The following is a 13,007-nucleotide window of genomic DNA, read 5'->3' as shown; positions in this document are numbered from 1 at the left end:
ACCCAGCACAGGGCCTGACATCACCTACGTATCGGTTAAAAAGTACCTAAAACGAGTCAGTAAGTTCACGAAGTCAGTGAGTGAACAGACTGAGGAGGAATAGATATACCTGAACAGGTGCGCGACGGGTTGGGCCCCGCCCCGCCCCCAACCCACGGAACTACATTTCCCAGAAGGCCCCGCGTCCTGGGCATGCGCACCGGGGCGCTAGGAAGCTGCGACGCCGAGTTTCACTCTGGCTGCCTCCTCAGAGTCGGAGCTTCAGCGGGAGCGGTGCCCAGGCCGAACCCCAGCTGTAGCCCGAGCGCGGCGGTGCCCTCAGCCTGCCCCCTCGCCTTCCTCAGCCTCGGTGAGAGGGGCGGGCAGGCCACCTGCTTGTCGTCAGGGCTGGGGTCCCGGGGACGCGCGGGGGGGGGGGGCGGGGGGAGGACGGGGGGCGAGCCGAGCTGGGACCGGAAGGGGGCGGGCGTGCGAGTGAGGGAGGGCCGGGCCGGGGAAGAGCCCCGGGGTGAGGTCCGGGGGGGATTGGGAGGACGGGCCGCCGCGTCGGGGAAATCGGAGGCGCGGGCAGCTTAGGACGGGACTGGGTGCCGGGTGCGAGGGTGAACGCCGGGTGGAAGCCGAAGGGCTAGCAGGGGGAGGGGCGCAGACCCTGGGAGTTTGGGGCCGTCGCGAGGTGGGTACCCCTCCCCACAGGACCGGGAGGAGGCGGGGGTGGCCTTGTCACCGGGCTTCGCGGTGAGGGCGTGGATTCTCCCGGGGTCCGGGGTCTGCCTTCAGGTGGACGACTTCGCTGGAGCCCGGGGCCGTACTTTGAAAGAGTTTTTGCCCCGTAACTCTGCTTCCCTCGCCTCAAGTAGGGGTCGCCCTCCAGGAAACAGGAGTTTGCTGGGGCCCTGGGTTACTTTTGAGGGGTGCATAATGTATGTGGAGGAGGATTTAGAATACCTTCTTTTCTCAAGCTGGCCTTCCGTCCGCCCCCCTCCCCTCAAGCCAGCTGCTCCCCTCCGCACTGGTTCCACTTCCCTAAGTGCCAGTAACAATGGAAATGGTGTGTGCACGCGCGCTTGGCCCCTTAAGAATGAACTCCGAATATTTCTGCCTGCCGTCCTAGCTCCTCTGGAGTTCTGGAAGGTGAACTTTCTGATGAAGCCAACATCAGGCTTTACCATCAGGGTAGCTGTAACTAGGCCCCTTGTTCTTTTGCTGTGTGACCTTGGCCAAACTTCCACCCTCTCTGGTGTGTTAATTTTCTGGATACTTATCACTGCAGAGTGGCTTATGGAGTCCGTTTAGGCCTTTTCGTGAAATTGCTGAGGTGTTTGTTTGTTTGTTTGTTTGTTTGTTTCCACCGTTCCCTTGATGACTGAGTGGGTGGAGGGAGACCGTTGTACCTTCTGCCCTGCCCAGGCTGTTGGAAAATAAACCTGGTGGTTTCCAGTCCCCAGCCGCAGCACACAGACCCAACATCTGTGCGTTCGCTCTCACTGACTGCTGTTTCTCAATTTAAAACCTGATCATCTTTTTCCTTGTTGGCAAAGGTGCCTTGGAATTTGTGTTGCCGAGTCAGCAGGCTTTTCGGATTTGCTCGGCTTTTGTTGTTTGCGTTTATATCAAGATGGGAACTCAAACAAGTCAGTCCTAAGGATCTACTGTCTCCATCAAGAAGGGACAGTTTGTGCCAGCTCTCCAGAGAGAAAAGGTAAGAGCCCCGGGGATGTTAACAATGCTCCCTTCTCAATCTGGTTTTCGGTAGGGGAGGCTGGACTTTGAGGTCTCCGGGATGAAGAGTCAGCCTTGGGAGTTGATAGTTGATTGCCAACTGTCTTCAAATAAATTCAAGTGCTTTCTTGCCAAGGGCTTCTCCTGTTTAACCAGTCTTAGAGGATACTTTCCACGTGGTTTCCATTAGGGCATGCTTTATGGGATGAAGGACACAAGTCATGTTTTCTGCATCTGACCTGGAAATGTTTATGTCTTTTTTTTTTTTTTCCTGCACAAACAAAACTGGGTACCTCCTTTGTGTCAAGGCCCATGCCCAGTGCTGGGGTCCACTGGTGGGCAACGGTTCTTTCTGTCACCCGGGAACGCATGGTTTGGTGGAACAGACAGACAAACCACAGATAGTGGCAAGGTGTTGTTGGTGCGATATGTGTGGAGGGGGAGAGGGGGGAGTCGCAGGGCAGAGCCCCAACCCCCCCGACCCCGTTTGTCCAGGAAGGGGTAGGAGGGAAGAGGAAAACTAAGGTGAGTCGTGGAGGAGGAGTAGGACTTGGAAAGGAGGGAAGAAGCCCCACAGAGGAGCTGACGTCTGCAGAGTCCAGACGTTGCCTGGTGTGCCTGGGCCCCTGTAAGGAGCTCCCTGTGGCAGAAGCAACAAGAGATGGGTGTGGGGTAGAGGAGGCTGGTGAAGTAGGCAGAGGGCTGAGCGTGGAGGGTTTTGGGGGCCCTGCCAAGGCTCCGGGGAGCAGGATTTTAGCAGAAGAGGCATTTTATTTTTTAGTTTATTTTTTATTTTATTTTATTTTTTTTTATTTTTTTTATCTTTTAAATTTTTTTTTTTTTTAACGTTTATTTATTTTTGAGACAGAGACAGAGCATGAACGGGGAGGGTCAGAGAGAGGGAGACACAGAATCTGAAACGGGCTCCAGGCTCCGAGCTGGCAGCACAGAGCCTGACGCGGGGCTCGAACTCACGGACCGCGAGATCATGCCCTGAGCCGAAGTCGGCTGCTTAACCGACTGAGCCACCCGGGCGCCCCAGAAGAGGCATTTTAGATGAGCACACTGGCTGGAAAGTATGGGATGGATTCGACTGGGTTATTCTCTTTGTGACTGTTTCCTTATGCCATGAGATGTGGCCCCCGGTTTGCTCATAGTCTCCTTGGAGAGATAGAATGGATGTAGAGAACTGTGGAGGGCAGACAGGTGCTGTGGAAGTTGATAAGCAGGTGTTTTCTTTCAGTCGGGCACATCGAGGCATCTTGGAGGTGCTGTTTAAATTGGGTCCTGGGGCGCCTGGGTGGCTCAGTCTGTTAAGCATCCGACTTCAGCTCTGGTCATGATCTCACGGTTCGTGAATTTGAGCCCCACGTTGGGCTCTCTGCTGTCAGAGTGATGCCCACCTCTCAGATCTTCTGTCTCCCACTCTTTTTGCCCCTCCCCCAGTGGTGCTTTCTCTCTGCCCCTCTCTCTCTCTCAAAAATAAACATTAAAAAAATAAAAAATAGGGGCGCCTGGGTGGCGCAGTCAGTTGAGCGTCCGACTTCAGCCAGGTCACGATCTCGCGGTCCGTGAGTTCGAGCCCCGCGTCAGGCTCTGGGCCGATGGCTCGGAGCCTGGAGCCTGTTTCCGATTCTGTGTCTCCCTCTCTCTCTGCCCCTCCCCCGTTCATGCTCTGTCTCTCTCTGTCCCAGAAATAAATAAAAAACGTTGAAAAAAAAATTTAAAAAAAAATAAATAAATAAAAAATAAATAAATCGGGTCTTGAAAGTATGGGTAAGGTGAGGATGTGTGGCTACGTGGGTGGGATTCCGCACAGAGCCAAGGTATGGAGGTGGGAAAACTGGATGTATATGGGGGTAGCAGGTATGGATTGGGGGAAGGGGAGGCACAGACAAAAGTAAGGTATTGAAGGGAAGCTCCCTGGCAAATACAGTTGATAGGAAGGGACCAGACTGTGATGGGCTTTCAGTGTCAACCTAAGGAACTTGAACTTTATTCCGGAAGTATACTTCGGGAGGCTCAATCTTGCACTTGCCTCTCAGGTGGACCAGAAGGAGAGACAGATTTGGGGAAGCCACTTCAGAGAGAATACTTATCAGGGTGAGAGGCATATAAGTCCCAAACAACAGGGCCTGAGGAGGGAGGAGAAAAAGGAAGCCGTGGCAGCTGCGGGGCTGGAGGGGAAAGGTTGTGAGGATCTAGAAACCCAGCTTTTTCTCGTAACTGCCTGCGGCCAGGGAATCCAGGGGGAAAGGACAATCAGGAAGGAAGATGAGTCTGGGTTCAGACATATTAAACTAAAAAAAAAAAACAAAAAAAAAACAAAAAACTTTGTTAATGTTTGTTTATTTTTGAGAGAGAGTGCAAGCAGGGGAGGGGCAGAGAGAGGGGGAGACACGGAGAATCCGAAGCAACTCCAGGCTCTGAGCTGTCAGCACGGAGCCCAACGCAGGGCTCGAACCCACGGACCATGAGATCATGACCTGAGCCGAAGTCGGTTGCTTCACCTTCTGAGCCACCCAGACGCCCCTGGGTTCAGACATATTAAAGGTACCTAAGAGGCCAGCAGGAATGGGGCCACGGGCCACACAGAAACCCTGTGTCAGGGGTAGGGCTTGGTACTTGGGTTAAAATGTGTCGGTTTTCATTTCTACTTTGGGTAAACACAGAGCTAGATTAATACATGCTCATCACTGTTCACGCATGGCTTGCTTTTACTTATTTCCTAAGTGATTTGTAAGGAATGTAGTAAGTTACCGCGTTCCACCCACCCAGAACAAAAGCTTGAAACGAAAGTTTACCTGTAGTCATTTTATCATTCTCCCCATCCTGAGATAACCATTTTCCCCTCGCTTTCATGCTCATGTAGTTTTATGTGTTTCTGAGGAAAGTAAGAAAACGTTGCTAAGATTTCCCATCTTATCGCATGTCCTCTGATTCATTCGTATTCACTACTGAAGAATCCGTGAACACACCACAGCTTATGCATCTAATCTTCCACTGATGGGCACTTAGTTGTTTCCAGATTTTTGCTGTTGCAAATGTGCTGCTCTGAACATCCCCATACACGTCTGTAGTACAGGTGCAAGAGGTTTTTTCGGGTATGAATTTAGGGGTGATATTTTGCTGGGTCATCCATCATGTGCAACTTTCATAGATGTAGCCAGACTGTTTTCTGAAGTGGTCCTACCAGTATCCACTCCCTCAGCACCAGCGCATGGGACTCAGTTGCTTCACGTTTTTGCCAACACTCACTGTAGGCAGACTTCACTTTTCCTGATTGAATGGATATAAAATGGGATCGTTGGGATCTTGATTTCTATGTTCCTGAGCCCTGACGTTGAATATCTCTTCATGAGCTTATTGGCATGTGTGTTTCCTGTGAAGTATTTGCTTATGATTTTTGCCAACTTTTTATTATTTACTGGTTGTAAGAGTTCTTTATATATTCTTGATTTCAATCCTTTGTTCATATTGTGAGTATTTTCTTCCAGCTTGTAATGGGTCATTCTACTTAAAGACGTCTTTTTTTTTTTTTTTTTTCAACTTTTTTTTTTTTTTTTAATTTATTTTTGGGACAGAGAGAGACATAGCATGAACGGGGGAGGGGCAGAGAGAGAGGGAGACACAGAATCGGAAACAGGCTCCAGGCTCCGAGCCATCAGCCCAGAGCCTGACGCGGGGCTCGAACTCACGGACCGCGAGATCGTGACCTGGCTGAAGTCGGACGCTTAACCGACTGCGCCACCCAGGCGCCCCTTAAAGACGTCTTTTGTTGACCAACCATTCTTTTAAAAAATTTTTTAATGTTTATTTATTTTTTTTTTTCAACGTGTTTTATTTTTTTATTTTTGGGACAGAGAGAGACAGAGCATGAACGGGGGAGGGGCAGAGAGAGAGGGAGACACAGAATCGGAAACAGGCTCCAGGCCCCGAGCCATCAGCCCAGAGCCTGACGCGGGGCTCGAACTCACGGACCGTGAGATCGTGACCTGGCTGAAGTCGGACGCTTAACAGACTGCGCCACCCAGGCGCCCCTAATGTTTATTTTTTAGAGAGAGAGAGAGAGAGAGAGAGAGAGACAGAGTGCGAGCAGGGGAGGGGCAGAGAGAGAGAGGGAGACACAGAATCCGAAGCAGGCCCCAAGCTCCAGGCTGTCGGCACAGAGCCCGACGTGGGGCTTGAACTCATGAACCATGAGTTCATGATCTGAGCCGAAGTTGGACGCTTAACCAGTTGAGCCACCCAGGTGCCCCATGTTGAACAATCATTCTTAATTTTCACATAGTGAAATGGTTTTTTTTTTTTTTCATGTTTGTTTATTTTGAGGGAGAGTGTGTGAGTGGGGGAAGGGCAGAGAGGAGTGATAGAATCCCAAGAAGGCTCGGTGCCGTCAGCACAGAGCCTGACGTGGTGCTTGATCCCATGACTCTGGGATCATGACCTGAGCCAAAATCAAGAGGCAGATGCTTAACTGACCAAGCCACCCAGGCGCCCCCCCCCTTTTTTTTTCTTTTTTGTTTTTGTACTCAGCGTTCTGTATCTTGTTTAAAAAGTCTTTTCCTGACCTTAGTCCTTGCCTTAAGGACCCTATGCCCTAGTGGAGGGCCAGGTAGATAATTGCACTCAGATATTACATGGACATTGATTGTTAGAAGTCGCCTCTTCTGCCAGAGTGGAGGAGTGGGTGTAAGTAAAGATTTCACAGGGTAGAGAGTCTCAAGCTGCCCTCAGGTACTGGGGGAAGACTGGCATGTCGGCAGAGGCCCTTTCCTACTTTCTGATAGAGATGTGGGTTCAGAGAAGTATTTCTCAACTATAGGACGCTGTGAGCACAGCGATGGGTGTTGGGGAAGCTGTACACTGATCACTCTGTGGTTAGTTTGCACATTGTCTGTGGCTGTTTTCACACTGTCGTGGCAGAGTTGCATAGATGCGACAGATGCCTTGTGTTCTGCAAAACCTAAAATATATGTGTACTTTCTGGCCCCTTACAGGAGAAGGTTGCTGACTCCTGCCGGTGGGGGGGGGGGGGGGGTGTCACGGTAACCGTGGTGACCTGGCGAGAGTGTGTCCCAGCCACCACAGTGGTTTAGTGAGTTGTTGCCGGATGGATAATGAATCTAGGTCAGCGCTGCAAATGTTGCCAACTTTTCTGCTTTCTAAAAGCTGGAAATCTGGAATTTTTTTTTTTTAATGGTGAATATTCCAATTTTTAAACATCAACTCAGTTTTTAAAAAAACTGAAAACTGTATAGGCCAGGAAAAACACATCTGGCAGGCCGATTTGTCCAGCATCAGTGGACCCCTTCTGTCTCAGTGGACCCTGGGAACAGATTTGGGTTTCTTTATACCCGTGTATTCTTGGGCGGGTTGGTCATTCTTTTCTGCCTCCTCTTCTCGTCTATAAAGTCAGGAGAAGACCCGCCCCAGGACTCTTGTGAGTTTCTTAGCGCCTGGTGCCTCGTAAGCTCTTGGTTGGTAGCCATCGCTGTTACTCCTGCCACTGCTTCCATTGCTCCCCCATTTTGACCCCTGGGTGGGCCTGGGGACCAGGGCTCTGTCCTGACAGGTCGCCAGTGGTCACATTGCTCCTGGTAGAGAAGGATCAAAGGGATCCTTCGATACAGGGGATCGAAGATTGCTAGTGCCTGCCATCTGCTAGTGCCTGTCGCCTGTGGCTTTCGGTGCCCTATTTGAAGGCTCTGCCCTGACCAGCCCCTGGAGGGCTCAGGTAGGCACAGCTAGAGGAGGAGTTATCACTTCCCTTCCAGCGTGCAAGGGACAGATCATGTATTAGTATCCTTCCATAACTCAGAAACCTAGTAAGTTCTGGGCGGCACTGGCTCGAGCCATCTCTCTTCAAGACAAAAGCCTCGTCTTGCAGTGCCTACCTCTTGCAGTAGTTCAGGCACCTGGGTGGTTGCACCTTTTCTTGCAACTCAGAGATGGGGATGTCTCTTGGCAAAGAGGTGCCATGGTACTCTGACCAGGTTTGTTTGTGAAACCTGCTGGGATAGTCAGTGGCCATCTAAAGTAACAATGCTAAGTCATGACGGTGGTGCTGGTTTGGTTTCTATTTATGATCTTTTAAAGGTGTTGGGCATATTAAAGAGACGTGTTACTGCTAACAGAAGTAATACTTTCTCACTTTAGAAAATGTGAAGAGTTCAGGTACGTAAGGAAGTTGAACAAAAGGCCTCCTGAGGTTTCTCTAGTCAGTGGCCGCAGCTGTCCCGAACATTTTAGTGTTTCTGTTGAGTTTTCTCTCTGCTTCTCTTTTACCTGGTCAGAATAGTGCTACAGCAAATACCTTTATGTCAAAGGTTTTCTATAATCTCCTTAGATTGTTGGGTCAAAGTGAGTAAGCATTTCTAAACCACTTGATACCTATTACCACACTTTTCTGGAAAGGGTTTATCCTTCCCAGTGGTATGAGGACTCTGTACTCCTGCCAGCACCAAGTATTGAAATTAAGGGGTGTTTGTGTGTGTGTGTGTGTGTGTGTTGTTTTTTCTACTATTTTGATAGGCCAAAAAATAATGTTCCATTGTTTTTAATTTGTATTAAAAACATTTCTAGTCAGGTAGAACATTTCTTTGCTGGGCTTGTGTGCAGGATTGGACTTTCCCGGGTCTGCGGGAGGGCTTCCTGATGGGACCCGGGAGGCTGGCTGCACTGTGAGAGGTCTGGGAAGGTTATACTCCCTGGGTCAACTGGTGGGTATGGAGTTTCAGGCTGAGTTTCTTGGAAAGGGTCCGAAGAAGAGGTGGAATAGAAAATAGGCCTCCTTGGGGCACCTGGGTGGCTCCGGCGGTCTTGATCAAGTGTCTTGATCTCTAGGTCGTGAGGTCAAGCCCCGTGTCGGGCCTGGGTGTGGGGCCTACTTAAAAAAAAAAAAAAAAAAATAGGCCTCCTGGTTGCCTGCTCTCGCTGATTTCCCATCCATGCCCTTCAGAACTCTTCTGCAGAAGAGCATCCTGGGCGTTTCGAGAAGAAGGAATGAAGACCATTTCTGTGTCAAAAAGAACACCTCGTGTTCCTATATTTTATTCAGTGGGCGGCCTGTGATCACATTTGGAAACAGGTTCCACTGCTTGTAACAGGCTGGCAAACCCATCTGACCGCCTGAGTGGTGGAGTCTACAGACAGGGAAGTGACTGCCCCAAAGTCACGGAGTGTGGAGCACATGTGTGCGCGCGCCGAGGGGGTCCTGACAGATCTCTCCATTTCCATCTCCTCTCGGGACATTGGAGGGTGTGGGACAGCCACTGTCCCAAGCATGGACTGCAGGGTGAACTGCTGAGCCCGGCATGGGTGGGCTTTGGAGGGATGAAGTGGGGTCCTCACGTGTTGGCAAGGTGGTGATCATCGCTCAGTGTGAGCACTGCTTTAAAAACCACACTCGAAGTCTTCTGCCCAGAGGCCGCAGCTGTGGTGGGATCCCTTCGTGTGGTTCACCCACCTGGAGGCCCACAATTAGGCAGGATGGTTTTCACTCACGTTCTTGTGCCAGCTCAGATCTTGTTCGAAAGCTTTTCTAAATCCTCTGGGGATAGAAAGACTCTGGGACACATGTAACTTTTTTTCTTATGTGTGAAAACTCCTCTCTGGTAGAACAGCAAATTTCTTCTGTGCCTCACAGCCACAGTACTGTGGACAGGATTTGCAGCTAAATTGCACAAGAAAATGCGAAGGAAAGCAGGAAGGTTTTCTTCGTGGTCAAGGTTGTTGATATTTTTAATTTATTTTTTAAGTTTATTTATTTATTTTGAGACAAGGTGAGAAGGGGAGGGGCAGAAAGAGAGAGGGAGAGGATCCCAAGCAGGCTCCGAGTTGCCAGTGCATAGCCCAACATGGGGCTTGAATCCATTAACCATGAGATCGTGTGCTGAGCTGAAACCAAGAGTCAAACGCTCAATTGATTGAGCCACCCAGGTGCCCCGTTAATATTTTTTAAAATGTTACTTTGGTCTCATAAGAAGTAATACGACCATTGTAGAGCATTTGCATGTACAGAAAGAGGTAAAAAAAAAAAAAAAAAAAAAATCCCATGATCCATCACTCCTATTAACATTTCAGAGATCTTCCTTCCAGTCTTTTTTCTCCTTTCAGCCTTTTTTTTTTTTTTTCTAAGTTTATTTATTTTTAGTAATCTCTGCACCCAGCATGGGGCTTGAACTCATGGTGATCAAGAGTCTCAGTCAGGCTCCTCCAACTGAGCCAGCCAGGCGCCCCTTCCTTCCAGCCTTTTAAAAATTAGTTCATGCAGGGCAGAAAGGACATAGGTTTTATGGCATCATAGATTTTGGTAAATTCTTAATTTCTTTTTTTTTTTTTTTTTTTTTTAAGATTTTATTTTTAAGTAATCTCTCTATCCAATGAGGAGCTCAAACTCACAATCCTGAGATCAAAAGTCACATGCTCTTCTGACTGAGCCAGCCAGGCACCCCAATTCTTAATTTCTTTTGGCCTCAGTTCTCTCGTCTATAAAATGGGCATAATTCCAGTTGAGGGTTGAGAGCTGGATGACAAGAGCACCAGGCAGAGTGTGTGCCCCGCAGTAGGTGTTCAATAAAGGGCACACCCTCCTGCCTCCCCACCCTAACGGCAGGGCCTGTGCAGTTCCATATCTTGTATTTTTCATTTGTCGTGAACATTATCTTAGGTCTGTAAGCCTTTCGTTTTTTTAAATGTTTACTTATTTTGAGAGACAGAAATAGAGCGGGAGCAGGGAGGGACAGAGGGAGAGGGAGAATCTGCTCTGTCAGCGCAGAGCCTGACGTGGGGCTCAAACTCACGAACCACAAGATCATGATCTTAGCCGAAATCAAGTCAGTTGCTCAACCCACTGAGCCACCCAGGTGCCCCAGGTCTGTAAGCCTTTTGTAAACATTTTTCAAGACTTATATTCCATCATTAGAATGTACTGTAACTTGTTTAAGAATTCCATTATTGTAGGTGTTCAGGTTACTTCCAGATCGAGGACTATTTCTATGGGAAATTATAATAATTATTATTTTCATAATTAGGGACACCCTAAATAGCCCCCATCATTAGGAGCCGAGACAAATTAGGTTTTTGGACTGCAGCTTTGTGATGGCTGAGGTTGTTGCAGAGAATGGGCGCATTGACATGGCTGTTGGACATGGGTGATTGCTCTGTTCAGGTACCATGCCAGTGGGCATTTTTGGGCATTGCTTCAAATGTGCCCCAGGCCCCTGGAGCAGAAGGTTCACCTCTCTTCTGTCTGCTGGGGTTTTAGACCCTCTGGGATATTAGGCATTTGAAGAACTGAAGCCCCAGCTTTGGGCCAGCACTAGCTCTGTCCTCAGAGAGTTCCTGTTCCGGTGGGGAGACAGACACCGAGACCAGTGGATGTCGTCGTGTTCGTGTTTGGATAAGTAGGATACACAGTGAAGACTCACAGGTGGGTGGAGTCAGCGCTTTTCTGGTGAGGTGTGGGTCAGAGGGCTCAGGAGAGGGGTGCTGTGACTGATTCTGGAAAGATGGGCATGTTTGGGTTCTTGGTGAAGAGAAGACTGGAGTCTGGACACACGTAGCAGCAGGATCTACAGCTGTGAGGAGGTAGGAAATGGCTTGGAATGTTCTGGCACTTGCTAAAATTTGGTATGGCTGGATGTAAGGTGGAGGCCTTGGTTTGAGGGGGGACCAGCGGCCGTGTCTTCTTCATCTCTGGGTCTTTAGGACCCCAACAGTGCCTGAGGAGGGTGCGCCCTTGGTTGGTGGAGGCCGAACACGTTCAGGAAAAACTTGAGCTGCAGCACTAGCCTGCATTTCTCTGGCTGTTTGGCAAAGTTCTGCGAGTTGGTTCATCCGGGGATGTGCGGACATGCTGGAGCGGACCATGGGTGCTGATCTGTGGGAGGCCCCCGCTGCCTGCCGGGTGAGTGATGCCTGCCAGGAGGTGCCAGGAGGAAAGTCCGGGCCCGGGAGTAGCTGGCTCTGAAACCGGTCCTGTGATTTGTACCTGGATGTGGTTACAGAGACTTCTAATTGTAGTCACGGAGCTAATAAGCCAGCCAGCCCAAGGGCATCCCAGGTCTGATCCTCCAGAGTGGGACGTGTGCTCTCGTTGGAGCAGCTGGCAGCTCACTGGCGGCCCTAGCACCCGCGGGCGTGCTCCGCGTTCTTGCAGGCCTGACTCATCGCCCGCGTTCTCGTGCTGTGTAGCCCAGTGCCGCCCCAGGCTGCCGCTCCTCACCCGGACTTGAGGGGTGGGAGGGAGGCCCCGGGGGATGGGGGGGCAGGGGTGGGCAGAGAAAGGGAGGGAGGACAGGCTCCGCGGATATCTGCTGTGTGCCAGGTGCTGTGCTGTGTGCTCTGTACCACCTGTCTGTCTGAATGCCTGTGAAAAGCACAGAACATGGATGTTGTTACCATCATTGTCAAGTAGGGGAAAGCAAACTTGGAGAGCTCGGGTACCTCTGTCAGGATGACACAGCGAGTGGAGTAAGTAAGCCTGTGCCTGTTCCTTTCACCTAGGGCTCCAGCTCTGCCTTCCTTGTGGCGGGTGTCTTTGGCCTTCTCGACACCTTGACAGTGCAGTGCACTCGCAGGGACAGCAGCAAAAAGCCCAGGGTCCCACTGTGTAAGCAAGTCCCCACAACTGCCTGGGCCTTGATTTCCTCATCTGCAAAATGGGGAGAAAATTCAGCGTGTTCACTTAAGAGGGTTGTGTAGGAATCCGAACAGATGGTGTGACTGGGAACCGTACTGGCACCGGGGCCCTGGGTGGACGTGCTGTAACTGCTGAGGGTGCTGGGGGACTTGGGACACAGCTTCCTCTCTCCTTCCGCCTTTCTCAGCGCGGCCTGTAAGTGGAGCCCAAGGTGGAGTCAGGCTGAGTTTTCCTCTCTCAGAAATGGACATTAGAGCTGGTTGACCTGGGCTTGTTCTCTGCCGCCACTCAACAGTATTCATGTGACCTTCAATAAGACCTTGACCTCTCTGAGCCTTGTAAAGTGGGAGAAATGCCACCTTGTCAGTCTGTTAGGCGTACACGAGACAGGTATATTTGGTGTTTGCCACTACACTGGTCCTGTTCCTCCTGAACTCCGGGTGCTGGTGCTCCGGGCGCCTGGCGCGGTACGTTCACAGTATAGCGCCCTTCCTCAGACCGCTGCAGGCGGCTTCGCGTTCAGCCGTGTTGTCAACTAGTATGTATACAGCACTTAGCACATGACAAGAACTCTGCTGGAGCTGCCGATATGACTGTGGACAAGACAGACTCCCCGGCTCGCTGCCGTCTGGAGGAGCAG

General features: G+C 50.4%; 1 protein-coding gene across 3 annotated transcripts in view; it reads left to right on the top strand.

Annotated features, from left to right (window-relative positions):
• The first annotated feature begins 201 nt into the window (after positions 1-201).
• DTX2 (deltex E3 ubiquitin ligase 2) overlaps positions 202-13,007 on the top strand; it is a 36,905-nt gene continuing 24,099 nt past the window's right edge. For 2 of the 3 annotated variants that reach the window (XM_058711761.1, XM_058711758.1), the window contains exons 1-2: positions 202-349; positions 1,542-1,702. The gene's annotated coding sequence lies outside the window, so the exon portion shown is untranslated. Of the gene's footprint in view, positions 350-560; positions 677-1,541; positions 1,703-13,007 lie in introns of those variants that run through there. The other variant, XM_058711760.1, reaches the window with a different exon arrangement.

Source organism: Neofelis nebulosa, chromosome 18 (assembly GCF_028018385.1).
Source record: "Neofelis nebulosa isolate mNeoNeb1 chromosome 18, mNeoNeb1.pri, whole genome shotgun sequence".
In the NCBI taxonomy this organism is placed as follows: domain Eukaryota; kingdom Metazoa; phylum Chordata; class Mammalia; order Carnivora; family Felidae; genus Neofelis; species Neofelis nebulosa.
Note: the sequence above shows the minus strand (reverse complement) of the source record. Positions and strands in the feature narration are given on the sequence as shown.